Here is a 26,895-nt window from a genome sequence, read left to right on the forward strand (position 1 = left end):
TTTGGAAGTAAAGAGGAGAATGTTGAAATAGAGCAAGAAGTAGAGGGTCATGTGGAAGATAGTGTACAGGTTTCCAGTACAGATAATTTCCAGAGGGAAATTGCGACGTTTGACGTGAAATCAAGTGAGAGGCCTAATTTCACTTGTGTGTGTTGTCGACGCACTTATTATAAGAATCAGACTAAGTTAGTGGATTTATATGCAAAAAGTGAAAGGGAAAATAATAGTGAATGGAAGGATTTTGCAACATACTTGATGGTAGAAAATTGTTTTGATTTGGGATTGGATCAACGTGTGTGTACTTATTGTTGTAACAATTTAAAACAAAACCAGATGCCTGCTAGAGCAGTTCATAATAATCTGGAATTGGTTGAGATTCCTTCTGAATTGAAGGACTTAAATACTTATGAATCTATTTTGATTCAAAGTATCCATCCCTTTCAGGCTATTGTAAGAATGGAGCCAAAGACAGGTAAATTGCCTCCATCAGATTTACAGAGAGGATTAAAGGGAAGAGTTGTTTATTTGCCTCTAGATTTCAAGAAAAACATTAACACAATTGGAGTAGAAAAAGTGGAAGAGGAACCTCTGGTTATCTTAGTTAATGGGGTTCCGACAAAGAATAAGAAAATATGGCAAGATTTAGTAGATGTTAGGAAAGTTAAAAAGGCAACATTGTATTTGAAAAAAAATAATAAATACTATAAGAATGTATATGTTGCAGAAGAGGAAGTAAGTGAGGAAGAGGATAGCGATTTGTGTGCTGGTCAAATTGAGAAAGTAGAACCCTCTACTAGTGAAGAAATATATGAACATTATAGTGTTCATCCTTTGCATTCCAAGGAAGTCATGGGGAATGCTATTGAGTTGTTTCAAATGAAACAAGCCAAAGGGAGTCCCATTAGTGTTTGGGAGGAAAGTTTGGAAGCTCGGTGTTTCCCACAGCTTTTTCCAACAGGTCAGGGAGGAAGATATGATGAGCGACCTCATCAAATTCCTGCTTCTGAATACCGGACTTTGCGATTGTATGCAGGAGATGCTAGGTTTCGACAATGCATTCCTTATTTGTTTCATCTCCTGTTTGAAAGCGATCTGTCTGGACTGTCATATGCAGTGAACCACATCTTGAAAAGTGGTATACACATGCAAAACATCTCGGCAAGTGATTTTATGGATAAAGTCAATGTCCAAGATAGTATTTTGGATTCTCACCTGATTAATCTCATGGCGTGTCAGCGTGGTACTAATGAGTACTGGTACCGTCGTCATGGTGATTTAAAATGTATGCTGAGGAACTTAGGTACTCCCACATGGTTCCTCACTCTGAGCTGTGCCGAGTATTGCTGGGAAGACTTACTTCAATTTCTACGAGAGGCAAATGCTAACGTAGATAACATCGAATTCAAGACACCCGGAGAACTGTGCTCTTTGGATCCAGTCAATGTATGTAGGTACTTCAATCATAGATTTGAAGCTATGATGTCTTTCATCATGAATAAGAAGAATCCACCTCTTGGAGAGGTGTTGGATTTCTTCTGGAGAAAGGAGTACCAAGCAAGAGGTGCTCCTCATATACATATGTTGCTGTGGATCAAGGATGCACCTAAATTTGGAACGGATCCAGAAGACTCAGTGATGAGTTTCATCCAACAGTATTCTACGTGTGCTGTTCCAAACGCAAAGGAGAAGAAAAGCCTAAGAGAAAAAGTTCTGCGTTTCCAAAGCCATCGATGTGGAAAGTACTGCCGTCGTAAATTCCGAAACAAAGACAAGTTCTACACTAAATGTCATTTCGGCTTTCCACGACCGGTGATTTCTAAAGGAAGAGTAAACAGTTTGATGTCTTCGTTGCGACACAATGTCATGAAGAAATCACCTAAAAACACTTACAATTTGAAGAGGAACGAAGAGTCCAAGTACATCAACGACTACAACCCGGTGATTTTGTCCATGTGGAATGCTAACATGGATATACAGTTTGTGGCTGATAACTGTATGGCTGTGGCTCGGTATGTGACGTCTTACATCACCAAAAAAGAGAAGACAGAATTGAAGGATATGTGGGAGGACATTTCCCATGAAAAGAGCCTCAGCAAGAAGTTGTACAGTTTCAGTCTGAAGATGTTGTCGCATCGAGAAATCGGAGCGTACGAATGTTCTGACCGGTTGTCTTCAGCAAGTCTCTATGCCAAGTCCAGGAGTATCGTTTGGGCGAGTCTTGGTCTTGCTGCAACGCGTAATCGAGTTCTCAAACCTGTGCGGGAAATTGAGTATTTGGCGGAAAAGGAGCCAAACAGTACCGACATTTTGAAGACAAACATGTTGGATACATATTATCCAAATCGAAGCAGTCACCTCGAGAATGTTTGTCTGTATGAGGTTCTGCAAAATTACATATTCAAGAGGAACATCAAAGAAGATACTGAGAAAGGAGTGTATGCTGTAATAGGAAGTGAGGGATGTCTGGTCAAGCAAAGAAAATGCCACTTGGTAAACCATCGAAAATTGAGTGGCGAATCTCCTGAAAAAAAGGAGTTTTTCTATTTAGCACTTTTGCAACTTTTCAAGCCTTGGCGTGCAGAAGAGGAACTGCTTGGAGATGATGTCATTTGAGATGTCATCAGTGATGTCATCAGTGATGTCATTTGAGATGTCATCAGTGATGTCATCAGTGATGTCACTGACCATGTCATGAATGATGTAATATGTGACATCATCAGCAGTGGATTGCGGGTGCGCGATATATAGTTAGTGCAACTAACTATATATGGAATTTCAATGGTTTTGTGTGAGTAAAATAAGGTTTTTTAAATGCTAATTCCTAACTATATATGGTCTATAACCTATGGTTTTTTCAGTGAATTTTCAAGGTTTTGTAAATGCTAATTCCTAACTATATATGGTCTATAACCTATGGTTTTTTCAATGAATATATATATATATATATATATATATATGTGTATATATAGCTTCACTGTCAATAAATGACCGGACCAACACTTGCGTTAGGTTAAATCTATTATAGATTTATTGCGCAAAAGTAAACAGACGCGTTTCAGCCTTCGCTTTCGTCAGTACATACACATATATATATTCCTCGAAATGCTCGGATAGGAGCCAGACCACAGATAACTTATCGACGGCCTAGATCCTTACGAGATTGGTCCGTAGCTATCCTAGAGAAGACACACAAACACCGTGGTTATGAATGCCAAATGGCTTTACCACTTGTGGTATGTCTACAACAGACCGGAATGGTAGGAACTGTAAGGAATATACCACAGGCACCAAACAGAAGCGACCAATAAGACACATTATCAATTGCAATAGCGATTTTACTGTCTACGTACTGGAGGTACCTTGTGCCTCCAGTACGTAGGCAGTACCAAACTCCCACTTAAGCTAAGGATACTGCAACATCTGCGTGCCATCGCAAATTGTGATCATAACTATCCGGTGGCACGCCATTACACAGAATGTCACAACAGCAACAACAGCAGCTTACAGTTTTTTGGTGTGGATAGAATACCAAAACATATAAGGGATGGGGACCGAGAGAAGCAACTCAGGATCCTTGAATCCAGGTTTATCCTGGATCTGGATTGTAAAGTGCCGAAAGGACTTAACAGTGGGGAAGAACTTGCTAGGCATATAGGCCTATAAAGAACTGCGGTATTCTCTTTAGTCAATAAACAGTAATGGGAATCTCCTGAACAGAAGTATGTTAGGATTTTAATTAAGATGATTTGCTAGCAGTAAGCTTTTCTATTTTTCACTTTTAATTCAGACAGGATAGATATTTTGAATAACGGGGGATTTTGAACTGTTGGTGTTTTGCCTATCTAGGGTAATATATGAATCGCATCCGTAATTGCGGAGTCTCATTGGGAAGCTATGTAGTCTTCCATAAGCACCAGATGTCTCCCCCGAACATCCTGTCCCTATACACATATTAGGCACTTTAGCAATAATTTAATTCACACACTTACACTGTCCCATCACATCCCATATACCCAGCACTTAGAGAAGGATAAAACCTCTGTCTCTTGGAGAATAGTTACACGTTGGGCAACATTGACGTTGGAATACAAATATAGCGCTACCTTAGTGAATGTACAAGAGAAATGATCAATAGCGCGCAAAGGGCAGGACAATACTGTTACGGGGCAAATTAACATTTATATGAATACAAAGTTACGAAGACTTGTATGCAACATATTGGCACATTATATTGCTGGATAATATGAGTGCTTGTTGTCAGCGAAAATGTATTTTAATTTTAAAATTGATTGTTAGCATTACGCTATACTTAATGTTATGTGTCTTTCTGTCAGCAATGCCTACATTGCCCATTATGCTCCTGTCAGTATCCCGCTGCAATCATGTTATGTATATTGTGCTCGAAATGCCTATAATTTTACAAAAAGCTGCTGTCGTTTTTAGAATTTATTCGGTCGTCACGCAATTAATGGTTTCACAAATGTATTTTACAATTCGTTGCTGGCACTACGAAACAACGATGCACATACACATTCCGTCTTCTTAATGTTAGAAATGTCATTGCTGCTTTGTAAACTGTTTTGACTACATGCCTTAATTTATAAAATTTTACTTATGGCGATTTATGGGATAATTTGTTTTTTACCAATGAATTTCAGTTTTACAATGCTTCATGTTGACGTCAAAACAAAGTGTAAGATACAGTATTTTTTCCAATTCCATCATGAAGTGTGAAGTGTATTTCTATGGCAAATGGAGACACAGGAAGTTACTTGATGAAGGCAAACACCGAAACACGTTGTCCTTGTTAACTAGTGCACAATAAAGTTTTTGTGCCGTTTTCTAGCGTGCTGTCCTTCGATTCCAGTGGATTGGTTTGGAGCAGGGGAAAGCTTCACACACAAACACACACACACACACACACACACATATATATATATATATATATATATATATATATATATATATATATATATATATATATATATATATATATATATATATATATATATATATATATGTATTGCAAATAGAGATGACGACGCCGTGTGCAATTTTCAATCTTTAATAGCTGCCGCTACCAAACGCGTTTCAACTGATTCATTAGAGGTTAAAACATGTTAAATAGAGGTGTAACCAATACATAGAATGAAGGAACTTACTAAAGCTCACTTGAGCATAATTTTAAATAAAGTTTGATTCAAATTGTAAAAAGAGCACAGGTGGCAAAGAGATAAAAGCGCAAGTACTGAAACGGTACATTAGCTTTTTATGAATGTGCTCACAGGAGCGTTATAATGGGCAGAAGCACAGCGCCAGCGATTTTATGTGACAAAATATTAATTGAATCATTTAAATGGTATTGGCTGACTTTATAACCCCGAGAAATGTTGTAATGAAATGTTACTGTATGTTACTCTGTGAACATGATAAAAAACTATGAGTCTGTTTTCACGTTAGTCACTGTTGTAGTTTTAATGTTTTGCACGTCATGCACTTTAAAAATGGCTGAGTTCAGAAGCTCAATTACCAGTGAGCAAGACTGCGAGTCAGTTGAAACGCGTTTGGTAGCGGCAGCTATTAAAGATTGAAAATTGCACACAGCGTTGTCATCTTTATTTGCAATAGTGGAGACTCGTCTCGAGGAGTCTCTTCGACGACGCAACTCTCGCTAAGGAGGCATGGAATGCTCGAGTAGCACGAGGAATATATATATATATATATATATACATATATATATATATATATATGTTGAAGCTTGTCGCTTAAAAGACAAAATGCAGAGTAAACAGCAACAAAGAGTCGACCCAAAAGTGCTGGTGCGAAGGTGGTTTAATTCAATAAAGCCAGCGCTGCCGCCATGACGTGTTTCGCCTTCGAGAAGGCTTGATCACATGACAAACTCCATGACAGTAAGCAGAACTTTTAAAGTGACAGTGCATGAAAACGTATCATGAAAATGGAAAAAATACTTTACAATGAAACGCTGCGTTTATGCAATCAACAAAGAATACCATAAAGAAACACCAAGTTTTTGTCCCCTAGTGTTTCACAGTTAATGAAATCCTATATATAATTGATAAGTGCAAGAGCATATTTACAAAACACAAACCGATAGAAAAAACAATGTATGTACATGATAAATAATTTCATCTATGTACAAGAGCATTGGCCCATAATCTAGATATTCAGTTTGTGTAAAGAGTCAAAGTGATATACACATATTTAAAACAGCAGCGTCAGTCCAAATTCATGAGACAACATGTACAAAAAATCTGAATAGAGCCCAAGTGGGCCAGTCACAATGTCTGCCAGAAATATAAAAAGTGCATATAGTGATAGTGCAAAGTTAACAATAAAGTGCAAGTATTCAGATAAATGATTCCAGAATGCAATCTTAAAAGTTTTTCTCATAAAGGTTCATACTATTGTTGTTTAAAAATTATTCATTACTATATACAGAATGAAAACTACCCACGGGGAACAGAAATTGTTTAATAAATCCGGACAGGTCTTATGGGCATACTGATTAAACCTAGAGACAAGTATACAGATCTTCCCTGTCATTGAGGCCATTAGGATTTTTTGTATTAAGCTCCAAAATGTATCTCGTCTGAAGAAGACGGAGTTTGGCCTCACGGTCACCTCCTCTCCTTGAGACTTCGACACAATCAATTAAAAAGAATTGGAGCTTATCAGGTATGCCTAGATGTTTATCTTGAAAATGCCTGGCAACCGGATAATTCTGATCGTGCCCTGATATTGCGCGTATGTGTTGGAGTATCCGTTTGTGGGCGGGCAGTTTGGTACTGCCCACATATTGAAGCCCACATGGGCACTCCAACACATAAATAGCATAGTCAGTTTTGCAGGTGCGCCACTTGGAAATTGCAATAGGATGTTCATGAAAGGGGCTTTTAAAGTGCATCCTATTGCTGCCAAATCGACAGGCTTTACATTGTGGACACGCCTTGAAACCCCTCTTTAGTGCTGACCAAGTGGTTGAGGCTTTAGGCTCCAAGGTGTTACTAACTAGGGCCTTAGACATCGAAGGGGATCTTCTAAATGTCAGTACTGGTTTGATGTCCATTTTGTGACCAATCACTGGATCACTTTGAACCAGATTCCAGTTATTGTTTAAGATTTTCCGAAGAGCCCCGTGTTGGCGATTGTATGTCAAAATGACACGTGGGGAACCAGTTTGGACCTCCCCTGCCAAGGAGACATCTAAATTGATATTTCTAGTTTTAGGAACCAATGCCTCCTGTCTGCTAACTGAGTTAGAACGCCTGATCGCTTTAGTGAGATTCTCAGTTGAATAGCCCCTAGCCAGGAAACGCAACCTGCATGCCTCCTGCGCAGCCGCACATTCGGCATCCGTACTACAGATTCTTTTTATTTGGAGCATTTCTCCATAAGGAATGCTCCGAATCAAGTGAGCCGGATGTGGGCTATTGGAGTGCAGAATAGTGTTCCCTGCACTGGGCTTCCTGTAGAGTCTCGTATTTAGGGTGGTGCCTTCCACAAATACCTCGACATCCAAAAAACAAAAAGATTCAGAACTCATATTGGAAGTAAAATTTAAATTAACATTGTTCACATTAATTAAATCAACAAAAGCCTTGGCACTATCACGGCTACCTCTCCAAATAAGAAAAACATCATCGATGTAACGTAAATATAAAACAATGTTGTTAGAAATTAAGTTATGGTGTTGGCCGACTAGGACCTGCTCCTCCCATAGCCCAACGTGTAAGCACGCGTAGCTAGGTGAGAAGCAGGCCCCCATCGCCACACCTCTAACCTGATGGTAGATTACGCCATTGAAGATGAAAAAGTTTTGTTCGAGGCACATTCTGGTCATTTCCAATAACATCTTATTGTGTGCCATCGACTGAGGTGAATCCTTGTTTAAATAGTAGTCCAAGGCCTTGAGTCCATCACAATGTCTGATCGAGGTATAAAGGGATGAAACATCCAAAATCATTAATACCATGTCCTCTTCCCAGACAAAATGTTCAATCTTGCCTAGAAAGTCAAAAGAATCCCTAACATAAGAATTGAGATTCTTAACATGGCTCTGTAAGAAGAAGTCAATGTATTTGGAAACATGTTCCAAGGAGCTGTCAATGGCCGAAATGATGGGATGGCCCGGTGGTGTATCAATATCTTTATGAATCTTTGGGATCAAATAAAATGAGGGGATAACAGGATGATCTTTTCTTAGGTATTTGAACTCCTCATGTGTAAGTAGTCCAGCACTCCTCCAAGCTTGGAGTTTCTGATGTTGTTCAGTCCACGTATTCTTGACAATCTGGATATTACTTCTGCGGTAACATGAAATATCATTAAGTTGTAATTCCGCTTGTTGGAGATACATATCTTTGGGCCAAAGGACCACATTTCCGCCCTTATCGGCCTGTTTCACAATGATGTTATGATCCTTCTGTAGTTTTGCGATCAGTTGTTTGTAACATCGATTTTGTTTTGAAATGTGAAACTTCTTTTTATTTGTTGTGGTGTACAGTTGTTTCATGTCCCGAACCACACTCTCCTGAAATATATCCAAGTTGTCACGGACCATGATAGGTTGAAAGGTGGATTTAGGCTTGAAAGGAGTGATCTGTTGTCCAGTTGGATCTAGTGGAACTTCTTTTGTCATTTCAGAGGCTGCCTCATTTTGTAGATCCCAAAGAGTATTGAAAGTTGCCTGACTCTGACTGCTGATCATAATGGGACTCGATGTTGTCTCAGTCGGATTATTCTTTTTGGGATGTTGTTCAAAAAACTTTTTAAGTTTAAGTTTCCGTGTGAATCTATATATGTCCATGCGAGTATCGGCATAGTTCATATTGCACGGAGGACAATATGATAATCCCAAATTTAGTACAGCAGTCTCCGCTGAAGTGAGTTTCAGATTTGAGAGGTTGACTACTGATTTTGCTTTGTTTTCCGTGTTTTACTTTGATTCCATTTCAAATGTCCCTGTTTGCCCGTGTTGCTGCCGTTTGAGGTTCCGGGTGCGCCGTTTCCGGCGTTGCCAGCGTTTGTAATTTGCCCGCTGTTTCTTGGTGCGCGGGTTTTGTGTGATCTTAGAGTCTCGCGTCGATCCTGGCACAGGCAATCGACCTCCTGTGCCAGGGAAAGTTTGGTAAACCCCAAGTTTGCCTCACGACTTGGGTCTACTTCTAGATCACTTTCCACAGCAGAGCTTAGGCTAGAGAAGGAAGTTGCTGGTCATAAAGTGTCTTCTCTTGTTTGTTGGGTCACCATATTGGAACGTGCTTTCGCCTTTACAGCATCATATTTTTTGGCGAAAGTGAAAACTTGTCCATTTAAGTAGTCAATTCGATCCCTCTCAAATTTAAAAGCTTTTCTTTTTTTGATAGTTTCTTCTTCTTTGGCCAAACGAGTCATCATATCGGCTCTCATTTTGGTGATTGAATCTGTGACTTCTATTTTAGATATTTCATCCTCCAAGGCATCAATCTCTGTTTGTAGTTTAATGCGATCGCTTTCAGCGTATTTCACTAAAATGCGCAAATACACACTAGAGCAGTTGAGGTTCGCTTCTGCCCATTCCGCTAACATAGCCGGATCTGGGTTTTCGTAGCTGGGAGCGATAGTGCTTCTCAACCCCCTGGGCACCCGTCCCACCTCTAAATAGTGGGAAAGAGAACGGTGTTCCCACCACTTTGATTGTTCGGCGCGCATAGCGCGTTCTAATTTTTTAAATAAATCTTTTGTGGTCGTCGTTCCTGTTTCCTGTATAGAAAACTTGGTGCTCGAAGATCCCCCAGCCGGGGAATCCAAAAACATGGAATCTGCTGCCTGAGCTCGATTGCGCAGTCTGTCGGCGGCCATCATTAAAAGCGCTTGAGTTATGGCTAGTATTACAAATGCACTATAACGGCAAACTGGTCATTTGGAATGAATGTCCTACCAGTTGTCGCGCACACTTCCCTCTGCCGTTTCCCTAGTGTTTTCCGGGGTTCAAAACTCAGATCCGGTCTCCGTAACACCGAAGATGAAGGGCTCTGGTTGCGGTCCCGCTGAAACACATTGACGGTAAAGCAGGGGCGTTGCAGCTTTCTCCTCGCCGGAGATAGTAGACAGTCCCAGAGAAATCCGGAACAATAGCTTCCTGCCGCGTTGCCCTTGTTGGGAAGGGGTCCTACTCGTACCTGGAAAGCGTCTGTACTAGGTATATTTTGAAGCTTGTCGCTTAGAAGACAAAATGCCGAGTAAACAGCAACAAAGAGTTGACCCAAAAGTGCTGGTGCGAAGGTGATTTAATTCAATAAAGCCAGCGCTGCCGCCATGACGCGTTTCGCCTTCGAGAAGGCTTGATCACATGACAAACTGCATGACAGTAAGCAGAACTTTTAAAGTGACATATATATATCTCAACAGGAACTCGTAATATTCTCCCGCTTAGACGCGGAATCACGGGTGTAGACCAACTTTTGTGCCATCATTATTTATTGCTGCATGAAGTCAAGGCCCATTTCGGCCATATATATGTTGAGAGCAAGTTTCATTTGGATGTTTAGTGGCCCGCTCTGGGCACAAAGCTGCCCACCTGCTGACGCTTCAGGTCCGGTTGTTCTACTTAACAGAACAACACTTGGGAACGAAGTCACCTTGTTCATGTGGGCATGAGAAAAGCAGCAGAAGCGGCGTAACCTGTAATGTGCATTATTCACCTAGGAAAGCACAGAGACAGCTGCGAGCAAGTCCCTGACTACATTTACCAGAATGCTTGATGCCACACGCCCTGTTGGGCGGTACTGTGAACATTGAAAATGAATGTGGGATACAAGGCAGTTGTACCTTTCCTTCTGCGCCTGCCATTGAAGAAGGGAGAAATGTCTCAGAAACGCGTCTGGTGAAAGGCTGTAAGAGACTTACCAAATTCAGTGTGCTGTGCCTCTGCTGTTGCCGATTTGAATAAAAGAAGGTTTGATCTGAACTTCGTGTGTGGCGCTTCGCCTTGAGAGCAAGTTTCATTTGGATGTTTAGTGGCCCGCTCCGGCCACGAAGCTGCCCCCCTGCTGACAGTTCAGGTCTGGTTGTTCTACTAAACAGAACAACACATGGGAACGTAGTTACCTTGTTCATTTGGGCCTGAGAAAAGCAGCAGAAGCGACATAACCTGTAATGTGCATTATTCACCTAGGAAAGCACAGAGACAGCTGCGAGCAAGCCCCCAGCTACATTTACCAGAATGCTTGACGCCACACGCCCTGTTGGGCGGTACTGTGAACATTTAAAATGAATGTGGGATACAAGATAGCTGTACCTTCCCTTCTGCGCCTGCCATTGAAGAAGGGAGAAATGTCCCCGGAAACGCGTCTGGCGGAAGGCTGTAAGAGACTTACCAAATTCAGTGCGCTGTGCCTCTGCTGTTGCCGATTTGAATAAAAGAAAGTTTAATTTGAACTTCGTGTGTGGCATATATATATGAAAAGTACGACGATCCGCTTCTGGATCAAAGATGAGGTGCACACAAGGGGGATATATTATTCAGTTTTTATTCCGCACAAAAACACCCGACAGACGCGTTTCGGCTACACGCCTTTGTCAATGTCCCCCCCCAAAAAAAAAATACAATCTGATAAAGGAGGCAATATTGTGCTTTGGCCAAAGCAACTTTATGTTCAAGAAGCCCTCCTTCAATTAAATAACTCTGATTGTTACAGACATTGTGATGTGGGGGTGGTTAGAAAAGCTCAGACAGACTTCTACTCCCTATTAATGGGGTGGCGTTTTTATGGGCTGATCACCATGGATGAACTGAAGTTTTAAAAAAATGACCACCCTATCACACCTGTCATGTATTTGATCCCAAAAATCCACAAGGATTCAGTCAAACCTCCCGGGAGACCGATTATTGCGGCTTGCGGGGGTCTTTTGGAAAATACAACCATCTATGTGGATTCATTCTTGCAAGAACATGTATCAAATCTGCCATCATACGTCCAAGATTCCAATGACTTTCTACGCAAAGTCAAAAACATACAATGGGATCCAAGCTGGTGCTTAATAACTTTAGATGTAACGTCTTTATACACCAGTATTGTGCATCGGGATGGTATTAGAGCGATTGAATTTTATTTGGGATCTAGACCTATCATAATGTCTGAACACAATAGGATGATTTTGTCCATGATTACTTTTTGTTTGAATCATAACTTTTTTATGTTTAACAACCGGTACTACCAGCAGGTCAGGGGGGTGGCCATGGGGGCCTGCTTCTCTCCCAGTTATGCCTGTTTGCATATGGGCTACTGGGAAAGGCAGGTCCTCCATGGTGAACACGCCGACATTGCTGTGAGGTCTATTGTTCGGTGGTATCGTTACATAGACGATGTGTTCCTAATCTGGCGTCGTACAAGATCTGAGGCTGAACAATTTGTCACTACTCTCAATGTAAATGATTACAATCTGGCTTTCACTTCTGACATCAGTCAGTCCCATGTGCATTTCTTGGATATGACCATTGAAATTAAAGATGGAGAGTTACAAACCAAGCTGTATAGAAATCCAACGGCAGGAAACACGGTGCTTCACGCGAGTAGCCATCACCCCGCTCATCTGAGTCGGAGCATCCCATATGGAGAGATGCTCCGAATCAGGCGTCTGTGCAGTACCACCACACAATGCAGCCAGGCACAGGAAGCTAGTAAAATCAGGTTTCTGGCCAGGGGTTACAAGGCGGAGGAAATTGACAAGGCTATTCGCAGGGCTAATGCGTTATCCCGTGACTCGGCCCTTGAGCCTAAAGACAAGCTGAAAGACACTGAGATTCATGTTAAGCAACCGATTAGATTAATTTGGGTGTACAACAGGTAACATGGTGCTTTGAGAAAATCGGTTGCTAAATATTGGAATCTGATTAAATGTGACCCCGTCATAGGGAGTACCATGCCAGCCAAGCCTTTAATCACTTATAGGAAAGCCTATTCCATGCAGGATGCCCTGGTTAGACCTAGTCCTGAGGTTGTTTCCCGTAAGAATTGGTTGGACAGAAGCAGAGGCTTTAGGAAATGTTCCAGCTGTAAGGCTTGCCTCCATGGGGTCAACAAATCGGAATATATTATTCCCTTCTCTGCTACCCCGCGCAAGATCAATAAACAATTGACTTGCAAGAGTGAGTACGTGGTGTATGTGCTGGAGTGTCCTTGTGGCCTGCGGTATGTTGGTAGTACCAAGCTGCAGGTCCACAAGAGAATACTCCAGCACATACGGGCGATCAACACCAATGACTCCGCGTATCCGGTAGCTCGGCACTTTAAAGAGTGTCACAACAACAACAGTGCACTCTTAAGATATTATGCCATTGACTCGATAAGCCCTTTAAGAAGAGGAGGTGACAGAGAGGGTGCTCTGAGGAGTTTAGAGACCAGGTACATCCTGGAGATGGACAGTAAGACACCAGGAGGTCTGAACTCCACAGAGGACTTCTATACTTGCTTGTAAACCTCATGTTGAACCATCTATATCGTAATACATGATGATCAGTTAAATGGCTATTGATATACAGCAGATTTTGGCCATTGTGCACATGGGCACACCTTGTGGTTATTTCATTACAAGCCTTAGAACCTTTGATATTGTGGACACAGCAGCGTATTCTCTCAGCCTAGGATTAGGCTGAGTACTAGTGCATGAAAAAAATTAATATGAAAGAAAACAAAGTTATTTGATTTATATAATTTTTTTTATTATTTTTTCAAATTTTTCAAATTATTAAGCACAGTCACTTTGGTTTGAACATTTTTTGCTCTGTAGAAAGATCAATGGGACTATTATAGTTGGTTGTTCTAGCATTGTGATTTTAATAGGAGGCTGCGATAATGTATTCAAACTGGTATTATCTCCTCCATGGCTCTGTCACAGTATTGTGCGCCAAACATCACAGTGAGCTTTATGCAGCATTATTATCCCAATGTTATTGGATATCTTATGGGATGTGTTATGTAAACTCATTCTAAGAATTTTGTACAGTTTTTTATCTGTTTTACATTAATGAAATTTATTTTGTAATATGTATATAGATAATATCGAAATGTGGAAATGGTTTTAGTTGTATTTTACATTTTTTACATATTCCCATTATGATGATATTGATCTGAATGAATTTTTGACATTATTGAAGGCCAAAATTCAAGACACAAACCGTATATATAATTTTGCTGTATTTGCACATACTGAATTTGACAACAGGGATTAGCCTGTAATTCAAACTACTTAACAGTCTTTTTTTCATGGCTTGTAACCTGGAGTAGGAGCATGTGACTGTTTAACAACCAATCACGGTTCAAACCAATATGGCACTTGCACTTTAAATTCTGCCTTTGCTCACTTATGCGTCATGTGACCAAGGCCTCTGGGTAGGCCGAAATGTTATGTTGAGGTGGGCCTTCCAAGCAACTGAATAAAACACTGCTCACCTGCACTTGGGTCTTCCTCTCTTCTTCTGCGCCGATGGAATTTGTTACTGGGCTCTGGTGAGAGTATGCTGAGATCGTAGTCATCTCATTAACCGGTTTCGAGCTTCTCCAGTTGTTGGTTGACCCCTTCCTTTCAAGAGGCGGAGCAGCAGGAAGCCAAGACCTTTGTTCACCCGGAAGTCGATTGTTTGCCTCCCGTTGGGGAGATACTGCTCCAGCCCCCGGACACTGTGCACCGCGGCGGTGGTAACCTGAGCCAGGCGAGGAGCGCTGAGGCGGCTGTCTCGGTTCGCGCCTGAAGTTTGGCTTCGTGAAGCCGCAACGCGATAAGACTGAGCCGGTGAGGAAGTTTGTGGCGAGTTGTACGGCGTGACGCATTTTTCAACACCGCAAGTACAACTGTGAGTGCGCATTGCGCGTTTTCTTGTACATTTTGGAAGGGCCATGTCGGCAGACGCTATACGAGGGAGGGAGTTGGCAGCCCTCAATGCATTTGACGATTCCCAGGCCGGGGAAGCAGCTGTGTCCACATTCATTGACAAGCCAGTTAGTGAACGGGCTAACGCTCGTGACAAATTTAAAAAGCTGGAAAAACTGATGAGACGTTAATTATCCAAATGGTGGGAGCACCGCTCCCTGAGCCGTTATCTGGAGGTGAATAGGATACCGAGGGGGCTGCGACCTATGCTGGCACCCAGTTATGAAGACCCTGACCCCGAAATGCTCAGGGAGTGGGCGGAGTGTAAGCTCGATAATTCCCGCCGACTTGTGGAAATCTTAGTACGGTATGCTGACAGTGACCGGCTTAAAACCCAGGCTAAAATAGAGGAGTTGAACTTGGAAATTGAAGCTATGTGCACGGATGAAACTGAAGAATGTAACAAGTTGAGAAGCGAAATGATGGTTAGGCTACAGAAGGAGGAGGACACAATAAGAAAGAGAAAAACATATAAATTCCAGCACGACAAGGCTGATTATGCTGAAGGACGTATTTTTACATTTGCAAAAAAGTACGATGTGATTATAGTCAGCAAAGTTTTCAAGCCGGTCCCTCCTTGCCAACCATCTTTCACCAATGACAGGTCTGATGCAGTTCAATCAGAGGCGACCTCTGAAACCAATCTCAGCTCTAGTGTGAATAGTGATTCAGACTCCAACAGCTCACAAATGGGACCTCGGCTGGGGTTTACCCGGTTTTCACTGGCACAAGAGGTGGAATGTCTACGCAAGGACAGACGCGAGACACTTCGCCCCAGGAAACCAGTGCAACAAAAAGCAAAATCCGCAATTCCAAGCGCTACCAGCGACGCAAAATCAACTCCAGAAAAAAATCAACAAAAAAAGAAAAATTTCAACAGGCGGTGGAACAAGAACTAAATGATTCAGGTACTGCGTTTTCTGTTGTGAATTTAACTGACACCAATTTTTCACCATCGGAATTGCGTATTTTGTCAATGGGACTTTCCTACTGTCCTCCCAGTGACTTTAATTATGTTAACACCATAATAGATTTATTTAAATTTGTTCGAAAACTAAAGCTTCAAAAACATTTTGCTGGGAATAAACAGCGCACAATAGGGGTGAGAGCAGAGTCAAGCAACCAAGGGCTCTTGGTACGTGATGCCCCTTTGCTCCAGGATATGGAATCCCTTAGACGTGAACAATCTATTTCACAAAGTACCCCGGAACAGCCACCTGTTAATGTAGGGTGTCCAACCAATTTCAAGCCACATTCCACGTTTACGCCTGTTTCTATGTTTGACAATATTGATATATTCCATGAGTCAACCACAAAGGAAGTTAAGGCACTTTATTCTAAAGTGCTGTTGACTAGGCAACACAAATACCAACAAAATGACCAATACATTAAACTGGTTAAAAAGATTCAACAAGATGACAACATCATCGTGAGACAATCTGATAAAGGAGGCAATATTGTGCTTTGGCCAAAGCAACTTTATGTTTAAGAAGCCCTCCTTCAATTAAATAACTCTGATTGTTACAGACATTGTGATGTGGGGGTGGTTAGAAAAGCTCAGACAGACTTCTACTCCCTATTAATGAGGTGGCGGTCTTATGGGCTGATCACCATGGATGAACTGAAGTTTTTAAAAAATGACCACCCTATCACACCTGTCATGTATTTGATCCCAAAAATCCACAAGGATTCAGTCAAACCTCCCGGGAGACCGATTATTGCGGCTTGCGGGGGTCTTTTGGAAAATACAATCATCTATGTGGATTCATTCTTGCAAGAACATGTATCAAATCTGCCATCATAGGTCCAAGATTCCAATGACTTTCTACGCAAAGTCAAAAACATACAATGGGATCCAAGCTGGTGCTTAATAACTTTAGATGTAACGTCTTTATACACCAGTATTGTGCATCGGGACGGTATTAGAGCGATTGAATTTTATTTAGGATCTAGACCTATCATAATGTCTGAACACAATAGGATGATTTTGTCCATGATTACTTTTTGTTTGAATCATAACTTTTTTATGTTTAACAACCGGTACTACCAGCAGGTGAGGGGGGTGGCCATGGGGGCCTGCTTCTCTCCCAGTTATGCCTGTTTGCATATGGGCTACTGGGAGAGGCAGGTCCTCCATGGTGAACACACCGACATTGCTGTGAGGTCTATTGTTCGGTGGTATCGTTACATAGACGATGTGTTCCTAATCTGGCGTGGTACAAGATCTGAGGCTGAACAATTTGTCACTACTCTCAATGTAAATGATTACAATCTGGCTTTCACTTCTGACATCAGTCAGTCCCATGTGCATTTCTTGGATATGACCATTGAAATTAAAGATGGAGAGTTACAGACCAAGCTGTATAGAAAGCCAACGGCAGGAAACACGGTGCTTCACGTGAGTAGCCATCACCCCTCTCATCTGATTCGGAGCATCCCATATGGAGAGATGCTCCAAATCAGGCGTCTGTGCAGTACCACCACACAATGCAGCCAGGCACAGGAAGCTAGTAAAATCAGGTTTCTGGCCAGGGGTTACAAGGCGGAGGAAATTGACAAGGCTATTCGCAGGGCTAATGCGTTATCCCGTGACTCGGCCCTTGAGCCTAAAGACAAGCTGAAACACACTGAGATTCATGTTAAGCAACCGATTAGATTAATTTGGGCGTACAACAGGCAACATGGTGCTTTGAGAAAATCGGTTGCTAAATATTGGAATCTGATTAAATGTGACCCCGTCATAGGGAGTACCATGCCAGCCAAGCCTTTAATCACTTATAAGAAAGCCTATTCCATGCAGGATGCCCTGGTTAGACCTAGTCCTGAGGTTGTTTCCCGTAAGAATTGGTTGGACAGAAGCAGAGGCTTTAGGAAATGTTCCAGCTGTAAGACTTGCCTCCATGGGGTCAACAAATCGGAATATATTATTCCCTTCTCTGCTACCCCACGCAAGATCAATAAACAATTGACTTGCAAGAGTGAGTACGTGGTGTATGTGCTGGAGTGTCCTTGTGGCCTGCGGTATGTTGGTAGTACCAAAATGCAGGTCCACAAGAGAATACTCCAGCACATACGGACGATCAACACCAATGACTCCATGTATCCGGTAGCTCGGCACTTTAAAGAGTGTCACAACAACAACAGTGCACTCTTAAGATATTATGCCATTGACTCGATAAGCCCTTTAAGAAGAGGAGGTGACAGAGAGGGTGCTCTGAGGAGTTTAGAGACCAGGTACATCCTGGAGATGGACAGTAAGACACCAGGAGGTCTGAACTCCACAGAGGACTTCTATACGTGCTTGTAAACCTCATGGTGAACCATCTATATCGTAATACATGATGATCAGTTAAATGGCTATTGATATACAGCAGATTTTGGCCATTGTGTACATGGGCACACCTTGTGGTTATTTCATTACAAGCCTTATAACCTTTGATATTGTGGACACAGCAGCGTATTCTCTCAGCCTAGGATTAGACTGAGTACTAGTGCATGAAAAAAATTAATATGAAAGAAAACAAAGTTATTTGATTTATATAATTTTTTTAATTATTTTTTCAAATTTTTCAAATTATTAAGCACAATCACTTTGGTTTGAACATTTTTTGCTCTGTAGAAAGATCAATGGGACTATTATAGTTGGTTGTGCTAGCATTGTGATTTTAATAGGAGGCTGCGATAATGTATTCAAACTGGTATTATCTCCTCCATGGCTCTGTCACAGTATTGTGCGCCAAACATCACAGTGAGCGTTATGCAGCATTATTATCCCAATTTTATTGGATATCTTATGGGATGTGTTATGTAAACTCATTCTAAGAATTTTGTACAGTTTTTTATCTGTTTTACATTAATGAAATTTATTTTGTAATATGTATATAGATAATATCGAAATGTGGAAATGGTTTTAATTGTATTTTACATTTTTTACATATTCCTATTATGATGATATTGATCTGAATGAATTTTTGACATTATTGAAGGCCAAAATTAAAGACACAAACTGTATATATAATTTTTCTGTATTTGCACATACTGAATTTGACAACAGGGATTAGCCTGTAATTCAAACTACTTAACAGTCTTTTTTCCATGGCTTGTAACCTGGAGTAGGAGCATGTGACTGTTTAACAACCAATCACGGTTCAAACCAATATGGCACTTGCACTTTAAATTCTGCCTTTCCTCACTTATGCGTCATGTGACCAAGGCCTCTGGGTAGGCCGAAAAGTTATGTCGAGGTGGGCCTTCCAAGCAACTGAATAAAACACTGCTCACCTGCACTTGGGTCTTCCTCTCTTCTTCTGCGCCGATGGAATCCGTTACTGGGCTCTGGTGAGAGAATGCTGAGATCGTAGTCATATATATATATATATATATATATATATATATATATATATATATATATATATATATATATATATAAAATATCAAAGTTCCAATTTTAAATGGACCATCACTCGCTGGAGAGTTTAATCATCTTTCAGATTTTTTTTTGATAATCAATTTTATTAAGTTTATTACAACAAGACACATTCATTGGTTGCAATTCAATTGAGGTCAGGAAAGAAAATAACAGTACACACAGTTGACACGAAGCAAAACTGTCCTTCAGGTTGAGCATGGCAGAGCATAGACGAGGGAAAATTGCACATAATGGAGGGTGAAATAAAGATACGATGAACAGGTAAATAGGCAGATCCTCAAGGGGGAAGCATATTAAACCACTTACCCCATAATTTATTAAACAAATCCGGGGACCCCCGAGATTCGAACATGGCTTCCTCCTGGATCCCGCACCAGTCCACTCCCCTCCTCCACCCCTTTAGCGTGGGCACCTTGACTTGGGACCAGTGTGCCCCAATGCCTCTCTTGGCCACTAGAATTCACTGGGATAGGGATGCACACCTGTTTATTCATTATATTTTTCTCTTTATGCAAATGTGTCTGTATGAAGCGTGCCGTTTGGAAAGGCACCATGCCCACAACGTTCCTGGGTACATATGTTTCAGAAGGTGGGGGCATATTGCTGCCCCCGCCAAACGCACAACTGAGATAGCCTTATGCAGGCAATAAGCCATCTGTTCAAATTATATCCATGTATTCAATTATAATCCAATTAAAGCACACTGATATCCAATATTCCAAGCTTCTTCTCCCACACCCGGAGTGGATTTGCCAATTTACATTGTTTCACATGTTACGGCTGGGCCATCTGAACCTCATGCACAGAACACGAGCGGAGCAATTTTCGTCAGACAGTGGAGTTTATTTAAAATATCCAATGCATTTCGGGCATCACGTGCCCTTCATCAGGGGTCACTGGAATAACAAATGAGATAACAACTGTTACCATTCTAAATATACAACATTATCAAACAAGTGCATAAGTGCTCAATTCGTTTTCAAAACACCATATCATTGGTCAAACTTTTCATCAAAAATCGTCGTTATGCTTAAAAATAACTGGATTAACATGCAGTCCCCATATATAACTGCCCCCACATCCTACCATAATTTACTCCTTCCACAATTACCTTCCCACTTAACCAAATATCTCTATAGCCAAACCCCGCTTCAAAGAATCAACACCATTCAAGCGTCTGCATCGGTTGGTCCTGTTGCTCTCTACTTTTGTTACCGCGTTTACACATTCCTCACAGATTGGATCTCTTTCATGCAGCAAAAAAGCGTCAATCCTGCTTTTTTATAACAGACGGGTAACCTACCTGCCACTGTCACTACGGGACATCCGACTTAGTTACTTTGCTGACCGTTTAATTTTCCCTCACTCTTCCCACCCCTTCTTTAAACGTTTCACAATCACCTCCATTGGTCCATATGGTTTGCGTTTCCCGTCAAACAAGCTCTATTGAATGTATGCCTCACGTAAAGCCAACATGTCCCATCATGCATGGCGATTGTAAACAAATATTAAACACGTGTCCTAGCGTTTGATTTTTAACTCTGAACGCACATTGTTTGTAAAGACCAAATTCATTCGTAGTCCAACATATATAAAAGTTCTTATAAATCCACCTCTGTCTTTGATGACGAACCACGATGTATCGCCTTCCGTGTGGGGTTACAGTATTCATTTTCTTCCTCCATAATTCTTTAAATTCTTTGCGGGTGCTATCCCATGTGGGGCATTCATTTCGACAAGAATTCACTGGGATAGGGATGCACACCTGTTTATTCATTATATTTTTCTCTTTATGCAAATGTGTCTGTATGAAGTGTGCCGTTTGGAAAGGCACCATGCCCACAACGTGCCTGGGTACATATGTTTCAGAAGGTGGGGGCGTATTGCTGCCCCGCCAAACGCACAACTGAGATGGCCTTATGCAGGCAATAAGCCATCTGTTCAAATTATATCCATGTATTCAATTATAATCCAATTAAAGCACACTGATATCCAATATTTCAAGCTTCTTCTCCCACACGCGGAGTGGATTTGCCAATTTACATTGTTTCACATGTTACGGCTGGGCCATCCGAACCTCATGCACAGAACGCGAGTAGAGCAATTTTCGTCAGACAGTGAAGTTTATTTAAAATACCCAATGCATTTCGGGCATCACGTGCCCTTCATCAGGGGTCACTGGAATAACAAATGAGATAACAACTATTACCATTCTAAATTTACAACATTATCAAACAAGTGCATAAGTGCTCAATTCGTTTTCAAAACACCATATCATTGGTCAAACTTTTCATCAAAAATCGTCGTTATGCTTAAAAATAACGGGATTAACATGCAGTCCCCATATATAACTGCCCCCACATCCTACCATAATTTAATCCTTCCACAATCACCTTCCCACTTAACCAAATATCTCTATAGCCAAACCCCGCTTCAAAGTATCAACACCATTCAAGCTCCCGCATCGGTTAGTCCTGTTGCTGTCTACTTTTTTTACCACGTTTACACATTCCTCACAGTTTGGATCTCTCTCATGCAGCAAAAAAGCGTCAATCCTGCTTTTTTATAACAGACGGGTAACCTACCTGCCACTGTCGCTACGGGACATCCGACTTAGTTACTTTGCTGACCGTTGCATTTTCCCTCCCTCTTCCCACCCCTTCTTTAAATGTTTCTCAATCACCCCCATTGGTCAATATGGTTTGCGTTTCCCGCCAAACAAGCTCTATCGAATGTATGCCTCACGTAAAGCCTACATGTCCCATCATGCATGGCGATTGTAAACAAATATTAAACACGTGTCCTAGCTTTTGATTTTTAACTCTGAACGCACATTGTTTGTAAAGACCAAGTTCATTCGTAGTCCAACATATATAAAAGTTCTTATAAATCCACCTCTGTCTTTGATGATGAACCACGATGTATCGCGATCCGTGTGGGGTTACAGTATTCATTTTTTCCCTCCATAATTCTTAAAATTCTTTGCGGGTGCTATCCCATGTGGGGCATTCATTTTGACAAGAATTCACAGGGATAGGGATGCACACCTGTTTATTCATTATATTTTTCTCGTTATGCAAATGCGTCTGTATGAAGCGTGCCATTTGGAAAGGCACCATGCCCACAACGTGCCTAGGTACATATGTTTCAGAAGGTGGGGGCGTATTGCTGCCCCCGCCAAACGCACAACTGAAATAGCCTTATGCAGGCAATAAGCCATCTGTTCAAATTATATCCATGTATTCAATTATAATCCAATTAAAGCACACTGATATCCAATATTTCGAACTTCTTCTCCCTTCTCTCTTGGCCACTGTCACAGCTGTCCCCAGTAGGCGCTTATCCGCCCCTGAACCATCCAGGCCATCAAACACCCCAAGCCACAACCATATGGGGTCGTGAGGAACCTCCCAGTCCAATGCGGTCGTGAGCTCTCTTTCCACCTCCTCCCAGAATGGCGCCAAGGCCGGACAGCACCATACCATGTGATAGAAGTCAGCTGGGGCAGATGTACATCGTGTGCATGCCGGGGAGGGCTTCAGCCGGGCCTGGAATAGCTGTGTTGGGGTGAGATACGCCGTGTGTAAATAATAGAGCTGGACCAGACAAAGCTTGGAGGATGTGGTCAATCAATCAATCATCACACTTGTATAGCGCGCTACTCACCCGGAAGGGTCTCAAGGCGCTTGGGGGAAGGGGGCTGCTACTGCTCGAACAGCCATGTCTTGAGTTGTCTCCTGAAGGCGAGGTGGTCCTGGGTCAGCCGAAGGTGGATTGGGAGGGAGTTCCATTGCTTGGCCGCCAGGTAGGAGAAGGATCTGCCTCCGGCGGTGGCTCTTCGGATGCGTGGTACGGCGGCGAGGGCGAGGCTAGCGGACCGTAGCTGGCGGGTGGACGTGTGGAAGGTCAGGCGGTCGTTGAGGTACTTGGGGCCCAGGTTGTGGAGAAATTTCTGTGCATGGGTAAGGACCCTGAACGTGATCCTCTTGTTGATAGGGAGCCAGTGCAGGTTCCTCAGGTGGCCGGAGATGTGGCTGCGTCGAGGGATGTCCAGGATGAGTCGGGCGGAGGCGTTCTGGATGCGTTGGAGTCTTTTTTGTAGCTTGGCTGTGGTTCCGGCGTAGAGGGTGTTTCCGTAGTCCAGCCGGCTGGTGACGAGGGCCTGGGTGACCGTCTTTCTGGTTTCGATCGGGATCCATCGGAAGATCTTGCGGAGCATGCGGAGGGTGTGAAAGCATGAAGAGGAGACGGCGTTGACTTGTCTGGTCATCGAGAGGGAGGAGTCCAGGATGAAGCCCAGGTTGCGTGCGTGGTCTGTCGGCTTGGGGGCGGTGCCCAGGGCAGGGGGCCACCAGGAGTCGTCCCAGGCGGAGGATGATGGTCCAAGGATGAGGACTTCCGTCTTGTCTGAGTTCAGTTTCAAGCGGCTGTTCTTCATCCACTCTGTGACGTCTTTCATCCCTTCGCGGAGGCTGGTTCTGGCGGTGTCGGGATCTCTGGTGAGGGAGAGGATCAGCTGGGTGTCGTCAGCGTAGGAGATGATGTTGAGGTTGTGTTGGCGTGCGATGTCTGCGAGAGGTCTCATGTAGACGTTGAAGAGGGTGGGGCTGAGTGATGATCCTTGCGGGATGCCGCAGATGACTTCGGTGGCCTTGGAACGAAACGGGGGGAGGCGGACTCTCTGTGTTGTTCCGGCGAGGAACGAGATGATCCACTTCAATACCTTCTCTTGGATGCCAGTGTTGCTGAGGCGTTGGACTAGGGTGCAGTGGCAGACAGTGTCGAACGCGGCGGAGAGGTCCAGGAGGATGAGTGCCGCTGTTTCCCCGTTGTCGAGAAGGGCTCGGATGTCGTCGGTGGCTGCGATGAGGGCGGTCTTGGTGCTGTGGTTGGCTCTGAAGCCGGATTGCGAGGGATCGAGGGATCCATTCGTCTCGAGGAAGGCGGCAAGCTGTTCGTTGGCGATCTTCTCGATGACTTTGGCAGGAAAAGGGAGGAGCGAGATGGGGCGGAAGTTTTTGAGGTCGGTGGGGTCCGCTGTTGGTTTCTTCAGTAGGGCGCTGAGCTCGGCATGCTTCCAGCTCTCCGGGAAGGTGGCGGTGTCGAAGGAGGTGTTTATGATGTCTCGGAGTTGGGGTGCGATGGTGGAGTCGGCCTTGTTGAAGACGTGGTGGGGGCAGGGTTCAGTCGGAGATCCGGAGTGGATGGTGTTCATCGTGCGGGCTGTGTCTTCGGTGGTCACTGCGGTCCAGGTGCGGAGGATGGCGGTGGGGTGCGTTGGTTCGGCGTTTGGGTGCGAGGAAGGTGCGCCAAAGCTGTTGTGGATGTCAGTAATCTTGCGGTGGAAGAATGAGGCGAGGGAGTCGCAGAGATCTTGTGACGGGGTGATGTCGTTGTTGCCGGTGCTGGGGTTGGAGAACTCCTTGACGATGCTGAAGAGTTCCTTGCTGTCGTGGGCGTTGTTGTCCAGTCGATCCTTCAGTGATTTCTTTTTGGTGGTGCGGATGAGCTGGTGGTGCTTGCGGGTCGCGTGTTTGAGGGCGGTCATGTTGTCAGTGGTCCGGTCGAGGAGCCAGGATTCTCGAGGGTGCGGCAGGTCTTCTTGGAGTCCTTGAGTTTGTCGGTGAACCAGGGGGCCTTCTTGCTTCTGGGTTTGCTGGGAGGGTTCTTCAGTGGTACGAGGTCGTCGGCGCAGGCGGTCAACCACTGCGTGAAGTTGCGGGCTGCTTCGTTGGGGTCCGGTGTGCTGGCAGGTGGGCTCTGGCTGAGGAAGGTGGTGAACTGGTCGGCGGTGATCTTGCTCCAGCTTCTGTGATGAACCTGTTGCGGGTGGTGGTGGGTAGTGGTTTTTCTGAAGCTGAAGTGAACGCAGCTGTGGTCGGTCCAGTGAAGTCCGGTGGAGTGGCTGAAGGCGATGTGCTTGCTGGCTGAGAAGACAGGGTCAAGCGTGTGGCCGGCGTAGTGGGTGGGGGTGTTGACCAGTTGCTTGAGTCCGAGGTTGGCGAAGTTGTCCAGCAGGGTGACGGTGTTGCGGTCCTTGTTGTTCTCCAGGTGGAAGTTGAGGTCCCCTAGGAGGATGTAGTCGGCGGAGGGGAGGGCGTGTGGGCTGATGAAGTCCGTGATGTCTTCGCTGAATTGTGTCCATGGTCCCGGGGGTCTGTAGATGAGGGTGCCTCTGAGGGTCGTCTTTGGGTCGGTGTGAATCTGGAAGTGGAGGTGTTCGGCAGCGGTGTAGGTGTCGTCGGCGTCGGTCGTGATGCGGATGGTGTTCTTGTGGACGATGGCGATGCCTCCCCCAGTCTGGTTGACTCGATCCCTCCTGATGATCTTGTAACCATCCGGGATGGCGATGGCGATGTCGGGGGCTGAGGAGGCGTTCATCCATGTTTCCGTGAGGAAGGCGACGTCTGGTGATGTTGTGTCGAGCAGGTTCCAGAGTTCGATGGCGTGTCTGTGGACGGAGTGGGTGTTGAGCAGGATGCACTTGAGGTCGCTGCTGGGGTTTGGCTTGGCGGGCGCGGTGCATGTTCGGAGGCAGGTGAACTTGCAGGTTGTGCAGGTGAAGGGTCCGTGGAAGCGTTTCGGGGCGGCCCGGCAGCAGGCGGGGTTCCGGCCGGAATTGAGTGCGTTTAGGGCGGCGGCGTCGTAGGTCTGTCGAGTCGTCTTGCGTCGGTGGGGGCCAGGGTTCCTGGCGCGGACGGGCGCAGACGGGCTTACCTTTGGCGCGCCTTCGGCGCACAATCGCGTCCACGTGGTCGCCATTTATGGCGAAGTGGGAGGGAGGGAGGAGCAGCTGGGAGGAGGGAGCGGGGAGGGCACAGAAGGAAAAAGGGGGCGTGGCCGCTGGCACGGCAGCGGGAAGCGGGGAGCATGGCGGGCAGGCACAGGGGGCAGAGAGACAAGTATACAGCACAGGCAAAATCAAAATCACAGTTACAGCAAATGGGGAACAATTATAATGTACACAAGATGCGGGGAGACAAATGGAATGAAATAAAAACGAACAGTGCACGCAAATACGGCGGGGGGCGGGGTCGGTGAAGCAGGCTCAGCGAGGCTGCGGGCAGCAGCGGGGCGAGTCACGCACACAACAGCTGGTGGCCGTGCGGCGCGGGGGTGTCAGGGTTTTAGGTGCCATAAGGGCATTCCTCCAGTCCGCCTCCTCTAGGGGGCCCACCCAACTCTCCCATCGACCTCGGAGCCGGTCTAGAGAAGCGGGGCCATTATTCACTAAGGATCAGTAGATACGGGACACTCCTCCCCTCCCCAGATTTCCCATCATCACTAGGGCTTCTAATGGGCTGAACTCTGGAAGAGAGACAGAGGGTGAGACATGGGTATGGAGGGCCTGTCTGAGCTGCAGGTATTTATAGTGCTGGGAGTGTGCAAGGGCATGGCAGTGCTGCAGATCCCCAAAAGGAGCGGATGTGATCCCCCACCCAAACATCACCAAGTACTGAGATTCCGACAAGGTCCCACCGTCGGAACCTCTGCAAGGACGAGACCTCTTGCATCCAGGACCCATGCCATAA

This window comes from Lissotriton helveticus, chromosome 1_1 (assembly GCF_964261635.1).
Source record: "Lissotriton helveticus chromosome 1_1, aLisHel1.1, whole genome shotgun sequence".
NCBI lineage: Eukaryota > Metazoa > Chordata > Amphibia > Caudata > Salamandridae > Lissotriton > Lissotriton helveticus.